Raw genomic sequence first — 18852 nt, 5'->3', positions numbered from 1 at the left:
TTCAGTCTGTTCCTCCTTGGGGAGAATTTCCTCTTTCTGTGTTTTGTATATGATAAACAATCACTTGGGTTATGTACTTTTTGTGGTGGAACCCAGTAAAGTGGGGGACCTTGAAGAAAAGGTATTTACTTTAGAGTGATATACAGCAGTGCCTGTCAAACTTGAACATGCATTTGAATCACTTGAGGCTATTCTAAAAGGAGGATTATGATTCAGTATCTTGGGGGTGCAGGTATGGTTGGGGAGGTAACCTGGGGGCATGGAGCAGGAGGTGTGTGTTTATGCGCATGTATATAGATGGGTAAATGAATACACATGAGATCTAAGGGTCTGCCTATCAAGCCCCCAGGTGATGTTGACCCTGCTGGTTCTTGGACCCCACTTTGAACAATAAGCGCATACACTGAAATGGACATATGAACTGTCAGACTTAGATTTGATGCTTCAGGATGGGATGTGGAGACCAAGCTATCATTACATCCCTTGATGATGACAAGTGTCCCGCTGTCGCTAGAGATGCCCGAGCATCATCTGATATCAGGTGTGGCCACTCCTGATGGATCCTCATTGAGTGGCTTTTCTCATGGTCTTCTCATGCCAGCTTGTTAGTAACAGAGTATTTGTGTCCATACATAACGCACTCTACTAATTGGTTTTGAAAACATATCATTTTAACAAAATGCGAACACAGCTGAGTGTGTGGTCTACATTTTGCTGATTTAAATATCACTGAGCTTTCGGTCCTCTGTTTTGCCTTAGTTTCAGATTTATGAGGTGGTATTTACAATAATAAAAGAAAGACTGGGTTCTTTCAAAGATGCAGTTAAATCTAAGAGAGAAATGTTGGTTTCATGCAAAAATTTAAAGGGAAGCAAGCAGCTTCCTTTTGCAGCCCAACTGGAGGATAGGCATGTCTTTGTTTTCAGTGTTGCATCCACTTTCGATTTTGGGGGAAAAAGTTAATTTTCCCAGTTAATCAATGAACCCGTCTTGACATTTGGTTTCCTGCATGTTGCAAGTTCATAGCAAGAAACACCTTATCCCTACAGGAAACCCCACTACCTTTAGCAATGAAGGAGTGCCCCCTGTATGCCAGGCGCTAGAGAGTGCAAATTTGAATAAATGAAGACCGCAGACTGTGTTTTAGTAAGGACAGAGCTCTCCAAAAGGGAAGGCACATCTGAAGAGTTTCCATCTGGTGGAAGAATAACACTTGAATGGCTACAAGAAACAGCTCTATGTTAGGAACAGATTGCTCAGAGTTTTGATAAATTGCCCAAAAGTTAATCAGAAACATTTAGGTTGCAATTCTTGTTGAAATGCCTCTTAGGTTATTTTTTCATGTTACAGTCTTGTGGAAGTACTTGAATTTTTTTCCTGATGCATGAGATATTTGCAACCTGCCCACTCCCCAGTCCCATTGTGAACTAGCGTCTTGGAGCCTGAGAGTGGAGATGAAGAAGGTGCGGGAGGTTGAGCTGAATCTTTATAGATCCCAGGGAAGTGGCTTTAAACACTAAACACTCGATATAAGCTTATCCGAGTGACTCCTTTCCTGTAAAACTTAAGTGTAGTAAACAAAAATTATAGGCTGGAATTTTTAGTTGAGTAGGGGTTTATGATGGTAAGCTTTGTAGATTTTGTCAGGTTGAATTAGTTGAAGACGTTTGGTATAAAAATGGAAGGGTTTTCTTGTCTTATTAATAACGATCATCAGACTATTTCCATTATTTACCGATTGATAGTCTGGAGAATTCCTAGTTATGGAAGTTGGCAAAAACAAATGATTGAGTAATCAATTGAGAGACTGTGTAGGTGACACTTGCCTCAGTGAACTTATCACATCCGTGCATGTTTGGATTTTGTCTGTTGACCTGGAGTGGATCTAGCTCTGGGAGAAAGATGACATTAACTGAAAAAATTGCATACATACTGGCATCCAGGTGTGTCTGTACATAGCTCTCCTACATACATATTAGGAGTCTCCTACATGGGACTCCTAATATCTGTTACGGTACCAGGAAGTAAGTTCATTACTTTACAATAAGTGTTTTAGTCTGTTTAGGCTGCTATAACAAAATACCAGAGATTGGGCATCTTATAAAATATGTGCCTTAATTTCTCACAGTTCTGGAAACTGGAAAGTCCAAATCAAGGCACCAGCAGATCCCATGTGTGGTGAGAGCCCCCTTCCTCATTGATGGCTGCCTTTTTGCTGTAACCTCACATAGTGGAAGTGGCAAGGGCTTTCTCAGCCCTCTTTTATAAGGGCACTAATCCCACTCATGAGGGCCCTGCCCTCATGACCTAATCTCCTCCCAAAAGCCCCACCTCCTAATACCATCACCTTGGGGGTTTGGATTTCAACACATGAAATTGGAGGTGAGGACACAAACATTCAGGCCACAGCAAGAAGTATACATGCCTAGAGGTCAGATTGCACACATACACCTGCCCAGTGTATTCATCCCCTGTAGGAAAAGCTAACAGAGGCCCGCTTATGAGTAGCTTGTTGATGTCAAAGAGAGCTTCTCAGTGCTCTTAATGCTGAGTGTGAGGCGCTCTTACCTCGCCAGGGAAGGCTTCCCTACAGCCTGCCATGGATGGGCACTGACAGTGATTGCCTGCAGGATTCTTCTTTTTAAAATATTCTATGGTTTTTCTAAACCCCTCTCTATATACCTCTTCCTCCTGACAGAATGCATTGATGTTGATTCGGTTATGGGTTATGGAATTATAACCCCATCTCTGGTCCATCTTTAAGAAATGCATCCCAAATCACCTTGACTGAATTTTGGAATTTCCTAAACCCAGGCTCCTTGTTTCCTGCCATAGTTAGTCACACATTATGTACAGACTTTGTTTCCAAGCTCTCAGAGAAGCAGTTTCCTATTTGTCATCTCTGTGTATGATCCCACAAGTAAAAGCACTTTTTATGATTCACATGTAAAGTCAGAGGTTGGAGAACTTTTCCTAGTGTAATTTCATCTCCCCCTTTCTATCTCTAATTAAGCAAGCATCCTGTAGGGTGTTAGAATTACTGATTTCTTTGCATCTGTCTAACAGATATTGTGGCAGAAGAAGAGTTCAGTTGTAGAGATGTGATTCCCATGTCACTCTACAGAGTGTGTGTTGCACTATGGGTTACTTACCAATGTCTATTTCTCCCATCTTTCTTGCAAACATAAACTCAAGTTTATTTAGGTGTCTGCTCCTCAGGGAACACGACCGCAGCTCAAAGGGTAAATCCGGCTTAGGCTAACCCAAGGCCAGTAATGTCACTTCCATTGCCAGTGATTAGTTGAGAGGAAGGCATGTGGCTATGTTTTAAGCAGTGCAACTCAAGTGGAAATCTGCTTTGGGCTTCTAGAAATGATGCCTTGTCTTACAAAGAGACATGAGGAAGAACTGGCCCACTTCTTCCTGTGGAAGTGGTCCTGTATCTGCTGGCCCACGAAGGGAGCGAGTCTGAGGGCAAAGGTGACACGTCAGCACTGTCAGAGGGAAAAGATGGAGAGGACCTGGGCCCTTCATGACAGCCCCAAGGTGCTGGTGGAGCTTGTTCAACCTGGGACTTCCTCATCAGGTAATGCATTTCCTTTTTTATTAAGCCATTTGACTTAGGGTCTCTGTTAGGTACAGCTAAAAGCAACAGAAATGTTTATCCTTGATAAAGAGAGCTACCTTTTTTTTTTTCCTTATGCCACCCACAACGTTTGACTCTTTCTGTGTTTGTACTGGCGGAGCACTGGGACTTTATCTTTCCTGTTGATTCTCTATTTCTCTCTATTTCTCAGACAAATAAATGGCTTGAATAAATGAATCCAGGACTTCATAGATACGTAAAACTGTACCAGGATTCTCTCAGTTATTGTCAGCCAAGATGACCCTTAGCCAAGATGACTTTTCCCCAAAGCTTCCTCTTGTTAGCTCACAAGAGAAAGAAAACTTTTCCGTTGAAAGCTGAGTAGACGGAGCCACTGATCCCATGTCAGTCCTCTGCTGCAAAAAGTCCAGGTAAAGGACAAATGTATTTCAGCTAGTTGCAAACTCTCACCTTTACCGTCCCAGTTTGGAATTAACAAGCCTATTTAAGATTTCAACCAGGTCACTTTTGCACACCTGTGAACTTTTGCTGGGTGCAGCGTTCAAAATGTTAAGCCAACTTGCATTTGATTATTTGATTATTTCAAAAATACACATTCAGGTATTGAATTACCAGTATAGGGTGTTAACACAAACAAGGTAAATAGCATAATGAAAATTACAGTATGGAGAGAAATGGACATATCCACAGATTAGGATAGCAAACGTGTAACCCATTAATGAACTGCATAGTAACCTACAGTGGAAATATTTAATATTAAAGAGCGCAGTCTCCTTTAACCTGGCAGTTAGAGAGATTCTCTTCTGAGTATTCTTTGGGGATCTGATTTATGCAGGGTAATCAATCCATTAGCCCAGCTTGCAGTGAAAGGGATTAATTTTTATATATATATATTTTTTTTTTAATTAATTAATTTATTTCTTTATTATTGGCTGTGTTGGGTCTTCGTTTCTGTGCGAGGGCTTTCTCTAGTTGCGGCAAGTGGGGGCCACTCTTCATCACGGTGCGCGGGCCTCTCACTATGGCGGCCTCTCTTGTTGCGGAGCACAAGCTCCAGACACGCAGGCTCAGTAGTTGTGGCTCACGGGCCCAGTTGCTCCGCGGCATGTGGGATCTTCCCAGACCAGGGCTCGAACCCGTGTCCCCTGCATTGGCAGGCAGATTCTCACCCACTGCGCCACCAGGGAAGCCCAATTTATATTTTAATATTGCATGATTTCAGGTGTGAAAAGAAGCAGAGAGAAATCTTCTTTCTTTGGGACCTTGAGGAAGCCCGACATGAGCTTTTGAAAGATTTCATGTAAGAGCTTTCCCATAGATACGTTCATGAAACAGTCTTGAACACCTGATAGGAGAGAGGCATCAGGCATCCTGTGAGATGCTGGGGAATTTGCGAAGGTGAGTCAGACTTAGATTCTGTTGCCAAGAGGAGCACAGATAAGATGTTAACTTAAGACAGTGACAGAGAAAGAGAAAAGTGACTCCAAGATATGGTTCCTGGAGGACAGTGAGGAGAGTGATGCTGCAAGGAAAATGGAGAAACCAGGAGTGGATTCTGGTGTTAGATGAGCTTAGACTTCAGGGTGTTTAGTCTCAGATGTTGTAGGACAGGTCTGTGGAGATGTTTCATGTAGCTGGATATCATCGGGCTCCTGGAATTCTCACTTCTATGCAGTACTCTGATTCCATTTATCTTAACACATTTTCTCTGCATTAATAACTAGGCCATCCTTAACAGGCAAGCCTTTTAGTTTCGAAAGTGCTTGTGATTACATACTAATAACATCTTAGAATTGTGGAGGGGGTGCTTTTCAAATCAAAACTGGAAAGGAAACACCCAGCAGATCATTTTGCTTGACATTTGTCAGGGCCAGTCCGGAACACAACATTGGGAAACATAGCCTAGAGGAAAGAGCATGGGCTAGGGAAGCAGGAGGTGTGAGTTCTGTGTCTGACCATGACCCTTGGACGAGTCACTTTCTGCGCTCTGGGTTTCTCTTCTGTAAAGGTAGATTTGGCAAGTTAGCGCCAAAGACTCTTTCCATGACTTCTATAATATCTTAAGGTATTGTTCATGCCACAGCTCTATTTTGCCCTTGACACTCACCTCCATCAGAGGTGTTTAATAAAAATTTGTACAACTTTTTAGTTTCCTAAAGCATAGTCATTATTTTCACATTTATTCCTTTCTGAGCCCTGATTAGTGGCATTATTGATGACACCTCCAATCAGATGAGGAAATTGGGGTACATAGAGATTAAGGGGATTATCCAAGGTTTCTGGCTGGTGCGTGTCAGAGCCAGGACCTGAGCCCAGGGCCTCTCCATTTCCTGTTACCCGCCCCCCTGCCCCCCAAATCCCTGCCACAACCATCCCATAGGCGGCTTCAGACTCAGGTTGGTCCACTCTTCAGTGGACCATTTTTTTTTTGGTTGCACCAAGCAGCTTACAGCGGCTTCCCTGACCTGGGATTGAACCTGGGCCCATGGCAGTGAAATCGCCGAGTCCTAACCACTGGACCACCAGGGAATTCCCTTAAGTGAACTTTAATAGGAGACTCTTATAAAGATATTACCAGACTTTTGGATTGCAGATAGAAAGGGTTTTTAAAACTTTTTATTTTGAAGTAATTTTATATTTACAAAAGAGTTGCAAGGGCTTCCCTGGTGGCGCAGTGGTTGAGAATCTGCCTGCCAATGCAGGGGGCACGGGTTCGAGCCCTGGTCTGGGAGGATCCCACGTGCCGCGGAGCAACTGGGCCCGTGAGCCACAATTACTGAGCCTGCGCGTCTGGAGCCTGTGATCCGCAACAAGAGAGGCCGCAGTAGTGAGAGGCCCGCGCACCGCGATGAAGAGTGGCCCCCGCTTGCCACAACTAGAGAAAGCCCTCACACAGAAACGAAGACCCAACACGGCCATAAATAAATAAATAAAAACAAATACAAAAAAAAAAAAAAGAGTTGCAAGATAGTACCCAGCTTCCCCTAGTGTTAACATCTTACATAACGATGGTACATTTGTCAAAACTAAGAACGTAACATTGGCACAATGCTATGAACTAGACTACGGACTTAGTTTGGATTTCACCAGGTCAAATTTTTAATGAACAAATTAAATTGGAGAGTGGAAGTAGGGTCAGGGTGTAAAGTCTTTTGGTCCCCATCAAATAATACCATGTACTACGTGTGTGCTGTAAGGGCTGGCCGACAGCAGGCACAGACTTCTGACAGTGAAGCATCCCCACGCTCGATGAGAAAGTCAACAGACATAGGGAGGGCTGGTGATGAGAAAACAAATGGCCAATTCCAAATGCTTAGGTGTGTGAACTACACACCTAGTAGCAGACCAAAGACACATTTCAGATCCTGTCTTTTATGGACAAGATACAATCACCATCCATCATTTTTTAAGTACAGTCCTTTCCTGGAAGATATTGCAGTATTATTCAAAACGTGCCAAAGTGGGCAGGAGATCCCAAGAGTAATTGTGAGTTATGAGGTCATGGGGACCTCATTGCAAACTATTTGCAAAACTTAATTGGGGTAATAAATAAACTAAGCATGTAAATTAGATTGAAAGCTACAGTGTGAATTAGAAGGAGGCCATTAGCCTGCATAGTCAAAATGCCTTCTTCCTGTTCGTAATATTTGCTGAGCTGAACTGTTAATCGAGGAAGCATTAAATTCAAACATCCTAAAATTTCACAACTAAAATAACTTGGAAATAAAACCATTTAATGAGATCCTTTCTGGAGGAGATGTGAACTTTATTTTTTATGATTAGGTACTTAGGCCCTTTTCAAATAGAGGATGGTCTGGCATTCATATTTGAATCCAGCTGCCCCCCAGGGTGTGAATTCCTCTTAACCAGGGCACTTAGAAGCAAATTCAGAAGAAAAAAGAATAAAGCTCAAAAGGAATAAAATAAGGAAGCCATTTCCAATCTGTTGAAAACAAACAGATCTGTAGGCTGAAATGGGACTGTCCGTCTCTTTTTTCTTTTTTAAACCGGGTGGTTAAAAATAACTTCTGATCTGATATTCCTTTTTCACATATCTGAAGAATGAATAAAGGGGCCTCTTGCAGGTAAATATCAATATAAAAAAAGAAGAGAAACCAAGCGCCCAAACACTGCATCTAATCATCCAGCCCAAGTCAAGCCTTGCAGCAGCTTTTTTTTTCCAAGCAGTTGATTGAATGAATACAAATGCCTCTCTGTTGTCACTTGGGATGCCACTTGATATATCCCATTTTCTAGACTCTAATTATTCCATTTGTAGACATGAATGCCATTTAGATGTGAGCTAATTCAGCATGGTAACTCAATTAGATTTGTACCGACTTGGATTTATGAAACATCAGTGAGTTCTTGGTGAGACCAATGGGACTGCAGGCGATTCATCCCGAAGTCTCACCGACACAGCCTCTCAGGAGCTCAATTAAACATGCCAGCCATGAGAATGTTTTTTAGCTGGAATGTTTCACAATTAAAATGAAAGAGATTTCTCTGTTCCTTGGCACGCATGGCCCAGCAGAAAAGAAAGACCTGGGGTAACACAGGCTGAAGTTTTCCTTTAGGTTATATGTTCTCTACACGAAAGAAGCCTCTTTTGCTCCGACGGGCTTCAGAGCACTTGCATGGCAGCGCTCGGTGTGGCCGGCCTCAGTGGTTGACCCATGTGGCAGAGATCACAGAGTTTCATCATGCCTCACGTTCAAGGGCACTTAATACATGTTGGTTGAACTAAAATGCTAAGTTCATCCTAGAGCCTGTATCTGCATCTGGGTTCTGAGAGAGAGGCAGGTGCTGAATACCAAATGAGATTTGTAAAAATATGAGAACTCTCCAAGTGATAAAAATGATGCTACCTATATTTTCAGCATAAGACGTGGCCCGTGGTCAGAAGATGGGGGGAAAGATTGGAAACCAGGACTATCCCCTAATGGATCCTTGTAAAAAAACACTCTTCAAAAACATGATCTTGCTGTGTGATTCGGGCTTAGGAGTTTAGGCAGGCCCCTGCGTGTCACGTGTCTGTGCCTGGCAGAGATCTGCCGCGAGCTCTGTCTTCCTCACAAGGGGAGTGTTTCATGATTAAAGGCTTTGCTGGTTCGCAACAGAGGGCGACCTTGGAAATACGGTGTGAATTAATGAAATAACGTCATAGGTGTGAACTCATTTCGTCAATGGTATAGAACTTTGGAAATGTCTGTTGTTGTTTTCTTAACTCAAGTGTTGGATAAGAGAGATGAGTACGTTTGTTTTACCAGGACCTGGATGAGGGACAACATGATAGGGAGAGAGTTTCAATTTTATTACATCTGCCTTTATCTCCCCTTCTCAATTTAGTGCCCTGATATTTATTTCTATTGTGATTGATTATTAGGTATGGAACAGTAGTAGTAATACTCAGTTAAGTATTGTAAATAATGTTTGCCTTGCAGGTCATAAATTTCAAAATGCAGTTTCACATAGCCTGTGACATTTCATCCCCATAACACTCTTGCAGAACAGACATTATTTCCCATTTCATAGCTGACAAAACTTGTCAAGAGAGGTTGTATGAATTGCTTAAGACCACACAGCTAAATCTCAGTGAGACCGGTATTTCAACCTTATCCTTTCCTGTTAAATCTTTCTCATGTGGCATAGCAGAAAGAGCATGGGTTTTACATCAGAAAACACTGTTTTATTTTCTAGTTCTATCATTTTTAATCTTTTGAGCATTGATAGAAAGATAGATATAGCCTCAGTACATGATGAATCTGGGGGGCATTCTTGAATTTGATTTGGATACAAGTTCCAAAATTTGATGCTTAAAACTGGGCCTGTCTGATGATACTGGCATAGCACCAGCAGACTGGATGTGCCAGAGGAGGGGATTAAATGTTACCCAGGGACCCGGGGAGAGGATCTGCTCCAAGCCTACACATCTCACTTTCTTTAACCTCGTGGGAAGCTTGACTTAAATTAGAAACACAGATTAGGACTTCTTTTTATTGTTCCTGTAGCAACTCTCTTTCTAGCTTCTGATTTCCTAGAGTAATGGTCTCTGCAAAGATTTTCTGAAGAGCCACCCAAAAGAGAAAGGCCAGGAGTTTATTTATGCTGTGTTTGCGTCAATCAGCATATGTACAATTCGCAGCAATCTTGCTATATCCACACAGGCCAACCAACTCTCCTTGGCTTGTTTTCCTCCCAGGAAATTCCATCTCAGGTAGCAGAGGAAAAGATCAGAAAGACCACAGTGCTGGGAGACAGGAGATGCCCCACCCCCATCCTGCTCTGTGGCTGGGCCCTGTGGGAGTAGATGGGCCATCTGCTGGCTGGCAGCCTTGGGCAATTCACCCAAATCCTCTAACCTTCTTTTCATCATCTGCACCAATAGTGTGCCCCTCAAAAACTGTTGGAAGGATTAAATAAAATGATACGTGTGGAAACATTTTGTGAACTGTTAACCCATGCTTTCTCCAAGGGACACTGTATCATAACATGCCATATATAAGTATGTATATTTTTAAGACCATGTTTGTAACATGCCACATCTTAGAAATTCATAGTGCACTTTGGCATCATGTTAAAGCATCCGAGCAGTCCCGAGAAGTGAGCTCTGTGGAAATGTGTTTAATGCACTGTTTCACAAACCGTTTGACCTGGAATCCACTTTTCATTTCATACTTCACATCAAGCCGTGCTCTAGTCAGCTTTAAAACACTGAATCAACACAACTGTTCTCATGGCTTTGGGATGGGCATGGGTCTCTGACCCTGTGCCTCTCCCCACCCCTACCTGCCTCAGCTCTCTTCTGTGTTGGCAGACTTCCCCAAACGTTAGTGAAGATGACTAACAACAGCCCAAGACTCACATTCTGTGGCTTAGGAACCCAGGAGAAAGAACATCTCTTTCCCATTGATTCTAGAAATAGTGCTGATCTCACTGACAAACTTTGAGGCCTAGGCCCAGCCTTGAAGCATTCACAGTGGGCCAGGGGAAGGCATATTTTCATTGGTCAGGCCCAGGTTATGGGCTTAATTCTGGAAAAGCCAATCATATCTAAGCTTTGTGGACTGAAAATAAGAGAGACAGGTTCTTCAAGATCAGTGTTACAAAAAGTCAGTTTGGACTTTAGTGAAGGAATTCCAGACAGGTTAAGAAAACAGCAGAAGCTGTTGTGTCATTCCTTCTCCATCATTCCTTTTCCTAGCCCAGAGGTCCGTAAACCTTGGTATACATAAGAAACATTCTGGGAAATTTATTGAAAATACTGATTCCAGGCCTTACCCCACCTGCAAGATTCTGATTCCACATGTTCAGGTATTGCTCAGAAATCTGTCCTGGTTGCAAGCACCAGGTACCTGTGGTCCGAGTACCATATTTTGAGAAACAAGGGCAATGGGATAAAGACATTGCCAGCAGTTCTCAATCTTTGCTGTATATCCAAATTGAGTACCAAATCAACATTTGCAGGGGTGAGGCTGGCAAAGTACATGTTGACATTGATCCTCGGGTGTTTCTGATGTGCCCTAAAGCAGTGCTTCTCAACCTTTACTGTGTCTATGAATCAGGGGTTTTCTTAAGCCACAGGTTCTAATTTAGCAGGTTTAAGGTAGCGCCTGAACTTCTGCACTTCTAACACGGTCTCCGGTGCAGCTGCTGCTTCGGTCCATGGACCACACTTTGAGCAGCAAGGCACTGAAGGCTGAGAACCGCCTATGTATTCGGTTTGCATGTTTTCAGGCTGTGTCCTTCAGCGTTTACCAGCCTGCAGGGCAAGCATAAGAGGACCTTCTGTTTCTAATAGGGTTTGTTTGTGCTGATATTTCTTACTTTGTTCTGGGCTGTGCAGAGTTCATCTTCAAAAGGCTCAGAGATTCCTTTTATTTCTTTGTCTTCTCTGATTGCTGTGGCGAACACTTCCAAAACTATGTTGAATAATAGTGGTGAGAGTGGGCAACCTTGTCTTGTTCCTGATCTTAGTGGAAATGGTTTCAGTTTTTCACCATTGAGGATGATGTTGGCTGTGGGTTTGTCATATATGGCCTTTATTATGTTGAGGAAAGTTCCCTCTATGCCTACTTTCTGCAGGGCTTTTATCATAAATGGGTGTTGAATTTTGTCGAAAGCTTTCTCTGCATCTATTGAGATGATCATATGGTTTTTCTCCTTCAATTTGTTAATATGGTGTATCACATTGATTGATTTACGTATATTGAAGAATCCTTGCATTCCTGGGATAAACCCCACTTGATCATGGTGTATGATCCTTTTAATGTGCTGTTGGATTCTGTTTGCGAGTACTTTGTTGAGGATTTTTGCATCTATGTTCATCAGTGATATTGGCCTGTAGTTTTCTTTCTTTGTGACATCTTTGTCTGGTTTTGGTATCAGGGTGATGGTGGCCTCGTAGAATGAGTTTGGGAGTGTTCCTCCCTCTGCAATATTTTGGAAGAGTTTGAGAAGGATAGGTGTTAGCTCTTCTCTAAATGTTTGATAGAATTCACCTGTGAAGCCATCTGGTCCTGGGCTTTTGTTTGTTGGAAGGTTTTTAATCACAGTTTCAATTTCAGTGCTTGTGATTGGTCTGTTCATATTTTCTATTTCTTCCTGGTTCAGTCTCGGCAGTTTGTGCATTTCTAAGAATCTGTCCATTTCTTCCAGGTTGTCCATTTTATTGGCGTAGAGTTGCTTGTAGTAATCTCTCATGATCTTTTGTATTTCTGCAGTGTCAGTGGTTACTTCTCCTTTTTCATTTCTAATTCTATTGATTTGAGTCTTCTCCCTTTTTCTCTTGATGAGTCTGGCTAATGGTTTATCAATTTTGTTTATCTTCTCAAAGAACCAGCTTTTAGTTTTATTGATTTTTGCTATTGTTTCCTTCATTTCTTTTTCATTTATTTCTGACCTGATCTTTATGATTTCTTTCCTTCTGCTAGCTTTGGGGTTTTTTTGTTCTTCTTTCTCTAATTGCTTTAGGTGCAAGTTTAGGTTGTTTATTCGAGATGTTTCCTGTTTCTTGAGGTAGGCTTGTATTGCTATAAACTTCCCTCTTAGCACTGCTTTTGCTGCATCCCATAGGTTTTGGGTCGTCGTATCTCCATTGTCATTTGTATCTAGGAGAAGTAAAGCTGTCACTGTTTGCAGATGACATGATACTATACATAGAGAATCCTAAGGATGCTACCAGAAAACTCCTAGAGCTAATCAATGAATTTGGGAAAGTAGCAGGATACAAAATTAATGCACAGAAATCTCTTGCATTTCTATACACTAATGACGAAAAATCTGAAAGTGAAATTAAGAAAACACTCCCGTTTACCATTGCAACAAAAAGAATAAAATATCTAGGAATAAACCTACCTAAGGAGACAAAAGACCTGTATGCAGAAAATTATAAGACACTGATGAAAGAAATTAAAGATGATACAAATAGATGGAAAGATATACCATGTTCCTGGATGGAATCAACATTGTGAAAATGACTCTACTACCCAAAGCAATCTACAGATTCAATGCAATCCCTATCAAACTACCACTGGCATTTTTCACAGAACTACAACCAAAAATTTCACAATTTGTATGGAAACACAAAAGACCCCGAATAGCCAAAGCAATCTTGAGAACGAAAAATGGAGCTGGGGGAATCAGGCTCCCTGACTTCAGACTATATTACAAAGCTACAGTAATCAAGACAGTTTGGTACTGGCACAAAAACAGAAATATAGATCAATGGAACAGGATAGAAAGCCCAGAGATAAACCCACACACATATGGTCACCTTATCTTTGATAAAGGAGGCAAGCATATACAGTGGAGAAAAGACAGCCTCTTCAATAAGTGGTGCTGGGAAAATTGGACAGATACATGTAAAAGTATGAAATTAGAACACTCCCTGACACCATGCACAAAAATAAACTCAAAATGGATTAAAGACCTAAGTGTAAGACCAGACACTATCAAACTCTTAGAGGAAAACATAGGCAGAACACTCTATGACATACATCACAGCAAGATTCTTTTTGACCCAGCTCCCAGAGAAATGGAAATAAGAACACAAATAAACAAATGGGACCTAATGAAACTTAAAAGCTTTTGCACAGCAAAGGAAACCATAAACAAGACCAAAAGACAACCCTCAGAATGGGAGAAAATATTTGCAAATGAAGCAACTGACAAAGGATTAATCTCCAAGATTTACAAGCAGCTCATGCAGCTCAATAACAAAAAAACGAACAACCCAATCCAAAAATGGGCAGAAGACCTAAATAGACATTTCTCCAAAGAAGATATACAGATGGCCTACAGACACATGAAAGAATGCTCAACATCATTAATCATTAGAGAAATGCAAATCAAAACTACAATGAGATATCATCTCACACTGGTCAGAATGGCCATCATCAAAAAATCTAGAAACAATAAATGCTGGAGAGGGTGTGGAGGAAAGGGAACCCTCTTGCACTGTTGGTGGGAATGTAAATTGATACAGCCACTATGGAGAACAGTATGGAGGTTCCTTAAAAAACTACAAATAGAACTACCATACGACCCAGCAATCCCACTACTGGGCATATACCCTGAGAAAACCATAGTTCAAAAAGAGTCATGTACCAAAATGTTCATTGCAGCTCTATTTACAATAGCCAGGCCATGGAAGCAACCTAAATGTCCATCGACAGATGAATGGATAAAGAAGATGTGGCACATATATACAATGGAATATTACTCAGCCATAAAAAGAAATGAAATGGAGGTATTTGTAATGAGGTGGATGGAGTTAGAGTCTGTCATACAGAGTGAAGTAAGTCAGAAAGAGAAAAACAAATACAGTATGCTAACACATATATACGGAATCTAAGGAAAAAAAAAAAAAAGGCCATGAAGAACCTAGTGGCAAGACGGGAATAAAGACACAGACCTACTAGAGAATGGACTTGAGGATATGGGGAGGGGGTGGGGTGAGATGTGACAGGGTGAGAGAGTGTCATGGACATATATACACTACCAAATGTAAAATAGATAGCTAGTGGGAAGCAGCCGCATAGCACAGGGAGATCAGCTCGGTGCTTTGTGACCACCTAGAGGGGTGGGATGGGGAGGGTGGGAGGGAGGGAGATGCAAGAGGGAAGAGATATGGGAACATATTGTATATGTATAACTGATTAACTTTGTTATAAAGCAGAAGCTAACACACCATTGTAAGGCAATTATACTTCAATAAAGATGTTTAAAAAAAAGGCTCAGAGAGAACACCGTCTAGTTCCTAAAGACTGGAGTGCACATCTGCATATTTTCCGTTGAACTAATCTTCTAGGCTCTGGATCTTACTTAGACTCTGGAAAAACAAAGGAAAGTGATGCAGGATCTCTAAGGGAGCTCACCCTTAGGGTGACCAACTCTCCTGGTTTTCCCAGAAGTGTCCTAGTTAGAGCACTGCAAGTGTGACCCTAGCAGTCATACTTTTTCAGGGAAGAAAGACCTGTAGACCGATAACTATAACACAAGGTCACGAGCACAGATAGGGAACCAGCTCTCATTCAGCCTGAGGGCTCAGGAAAAGCCAGGTTAGAGGAGGCCTTGGAGGCTGGATAGGAGTTCACCAGATTGGGGGCTGAGGATGAAAAGGGGAGGGGGCATTGAAGGCTGAGGGAAAAGTGTGTGCAAAAGTACAGAGATACATGCATATGCGAAAACCCCTAACTGCTCTAAGCCCTTCTCTGTTTTGAATGCAGCCCTGTCTTAATTTGACATGGTGATGTACTGCAAAAATTCTTGCCCTTGGATAAAGCTCTGGGGAGTGAATAAAGCCCCACCCTGCAGGTCTGCAAACACACCTCTTTTCTCATAGCCACTTCTTTTGTTATCTTGGCAAATGGATAATTTTCATGAATTGTTCATGGATATTTTTCTCTGGCCATATTTCTGTGTCCTGTTCTGGTTTATTCATCCATTCAAAAAGTATTTATCCTATACTCTCTGTGTGCCAGAACAGTTCTAAGCACTTACAGTGTATCAGCAGACAGACACCCCTGCCCTCAGGGAGCATACATTCTAGAAGAGAAAATAGACAATAACAGTAAGAATTTTAAAAGTAAATTATGCCTGCTGGCAGGTCATAAGTGCCAAGGGAAGAAGATGCCAGAAGGTAGAGGTAATCAGAAGTATAACTTTGTACAGGTGGTCAGGAAAGATCTTTCTAATTCGATGATACTTGAGCAGAGGGCTGAAGGAAGTGGGGGAATGACCATGCAGATAACTGTGGGAGAATGTTTTGGGCCGAGGGAATTGCAGTGCAAAGGTCCTGAGGGCACTTGGCATGTGCAAGAACCAATAAGGAGACAAATGGGTTTGGAGTGAATGAGGCAGCTGAGTGCAGGAGGAAGGGAGGTCAGACAGGTGGACACATGGGGCCTGGGACCAGGATAAGGACTGATACTGAGTGAGATGGGAGCCCTTGGAGGGGGCCTGAGCAGAGGAGGAACACGATCTGACTTATATTCTTAGAGCATCACTCTGGCTTCTAGATGAGAAGTGACTGTTAGTAGGGTAAGGGTGCAAGTAGGGAGACTGGTGATGAAGCTAGCACAGTACCCCAAGCAAGAGATGATGGTGACTCTGACAAAGGTGGACTCAGGGGAGTGGTGAGAAGGGGCTCTTTGTGTCCAGTGATTCCCTGCACAATCACTCCCTTCCAGAGTCCAGAGAACTCCTCCAACTACCTGGGTGATCTGGGCGGATCTCTCCACCCACCTGCGCCCTCACTTGCATCATCTATAAAATGATGCCAGACAGTAGTAATATCTGCCCAACCACACTCACAAGGTTCTTTTGAGAGTTAAATGAGATCACAACTTGGAACGCATAGAGCAGGACGGCAACTCACTGTGAACCCACCAGTGAGATATCTCATCTGCCAGTACAGAAAAGGTGGGCTGCTGTCTCGTTACTGCTCCAGATAATTCCTGAAGGGGGCTACTGAAGGTAAAGGTTAAACCCCAAATCAAACATCAAGAGGAGACATTTATGATTATCTGGTCAAACCGCATCTCTCTTAGACAAGGTCACTAAGATGCAGAGATAAAGGTGGCTTTCCCAGACAACCCAGTAAGGTCAGAGTCCTAGCTCTGAGTCTTCTTCTACCAAGCTGCCCATTCAAACATGATGATAAATGTCCCTACCTTGAAAGCTAAGCAAAGCACAATTACTCTCAAAGGAGAAGGAAGAGAAGGCTCTCAGCTGTGAGGCTACAGCAGCCTTTGCAGCTTTCAGGTACCTCATCCCATTAGATCCGCCCAACCTCTCCGTGAGGTTTTGAATTTCCCCCTTTTACAAATAAGGAAACAGAGGCTCAGAAAGATCAGCTGAGTTACCCCAAGTTACAGAGCCAGCAAGTGCCAGGAAAGAATTCCAGCTCTTCTGGTACCTAAGCCAGTGCTCTTTCCCCTGCATTTGATGAAAACCTCTGGAGAGGGCAGGATTGGTTTAATTGATGGAGGTGTTATCTCTATTTTTCTAATTACTCTCCCCGAAACCTGCAGCAGGGGATTCGAAGGAACATTTTTGATTTGTGAGTGTAGTCTAGTGCTTATTAGAATTTCTGAACTTCTACACTGGAAGTTTCAACAGGCTTACTGCGATACTTTTGAAGTGTTGAGTGTAAATTTAAGGCTAAAAAACACTGTCAAGCCAAGTGCACTGACATATTTTTAGGTGATGGTTGGAAGAGTTATGTAAGTGGTTGCTTTACAGAGAGGCATGCATCGAGGTTCACACACTGCAGTTTTCTGAGCTGTAAGAGGAAAGAGCCACCGAGTGGGAGATCAGGAAGGTGCTGGAATTGGTGCAGAGATCACAGGCAACACTGCTGTTGACAAGTACCTAAGAGACTCGTTCTTGCTGTTCATCTGGGATATGTGACATGTTGCTTGGTTTTAACTTTTAATCGATGTATTCTTCTGAATCAAGAGCTAGAGTAAGATTTTAAGAGGCAGAAATGTCTGCCGGAACACAAAACACAGGGTCAAGACACCAAAGCTTGGGATGCCAGTATATTCTCTGGAGCTAATCATGGCTAAGGTTGATGGAGACTTTGAATCTGCCGGGTGAACAAAGCCTCCTTCCATTCCATTTCCCCTGGCAGCAGGCATGGAGGCCAGGGAGCTATTGGCTTACCTACACCAAGGCCCTTGGCAGGATGTCGGCACCACAGCCCCAGAGCTCTGGTCCTCTATGACCACCCCCCCCCCCATCCGCCATGACCATGTCATCACCACTGAGCTTTCACTCTGTTTCTGATTTGCACCCTGGTCCATAGGATGGAAGTCCCATCGTGAATAGAGCTGAAGCCTTCCCAAACCCCTCTCTCTTGAGACTGGGCCATCTCACTGACCCCACTTCTGGTCGGTCAGACCTTGCCAGGTCCCACCGCCCTGCCACCTTCTGGTGGCACAGAGCCCACTGTCTGCCTAGACTCTGTGGAGGGGTGTGATGCCTGCCTGTGGTGCCGTAGCTCCTTGCGACGTGCAGGCTGACTACAGCCTAAAACGGGGTTATCCCCTTCACTCACCCATCCTTCCAGTGGCTACCTGAGGTTCCATTAAGGCTCATGGCTGAAGCTTTGTTAATTAAGGCAATCAAGAAGGTTGGTACTAATTATGATAATTGCCATTCATTGAGTGAAGGTTTTATAGTTAGATCTGGGCTCCCGTCCCTCTTCTGACACTTACTAGCTCTGTGACCTTAGACAAGTTACTTTACCTTTCTGATCCTCATTTTCTCATCTATAAAATAGGGGTCATAATAGTACCCACCTTATTCTTAATGTATTGAGTGGTTACATGCGTGAGTTATGGTTTTAGTTTTAAGTAAGATAAGGAACGCAAAGTACTTTGCAAAGTACCTGGCACAGAAACATTCAGTTAATGTAGTCGTGTCTCTCTGTGGTGGGAGTGTGTACAATGATTAACCACTAGTAGTATGTGCTGAGCACTCGTCCAGGGGCTTTACATCCGTTGTGTTATTCATTCTGAAAACGTGCAAGGAAAGCAACATCAGACCCATTTTACAGATGTAGAAGCTGAAACTTAGAGCTTCTAAGTAATATTTCAAAGCCACACACTTGGGAAATTGGGTAAATGGCTGGAACTTGAGCCCTGGTGAGTTGGATTCCAAGCCTGAGCTCTTTGGCCTTGAAGATATGGATGGCAGTGAAGGTCTTGGATGGCAGTGAAGGTCTTGAATGACAGCTC

The 18852-nt window shown here is 42.7% G+C and overlaps 1 protein-coding gene across 1 annotated transcript in view; it reads left to right on the top strand.

Moving 5' to 3' along the window:
- Positions 1–18852, top strand: part of LOC309626823 (uncharacterized protein) — a 426800-nt gene that overhangs the window by 394836 nt on the left and 13112 nt on the right. The window contains exon 4 of the mRNA XM_082388186.1: positions 3371–3586. The gene's annotated coding sequence lies outside the window, so the exon portion shown is untranslated. The remainder of the gene's footprint in view (positions 1–3370; positions 3587–18852) is intronic.

This window comes from Balaenoptera borealis (assembly GCF_965194805.1).
Source record: "Balaenoptera borealis genome assembly, chromosome: 3".
NCBI classification, from domain to species: domain Eukaryota; kingdom Metazoa; phylum Chordata; class Mammalia; order Artiodactyla; family Balaenopteridae; genus Balaenoptera; species Balaenoptera borealis.
Note: the sequence above shows the minus strand (reverse complement) of the source record. Positions and strands in the feature narration are given on the sequence as shown.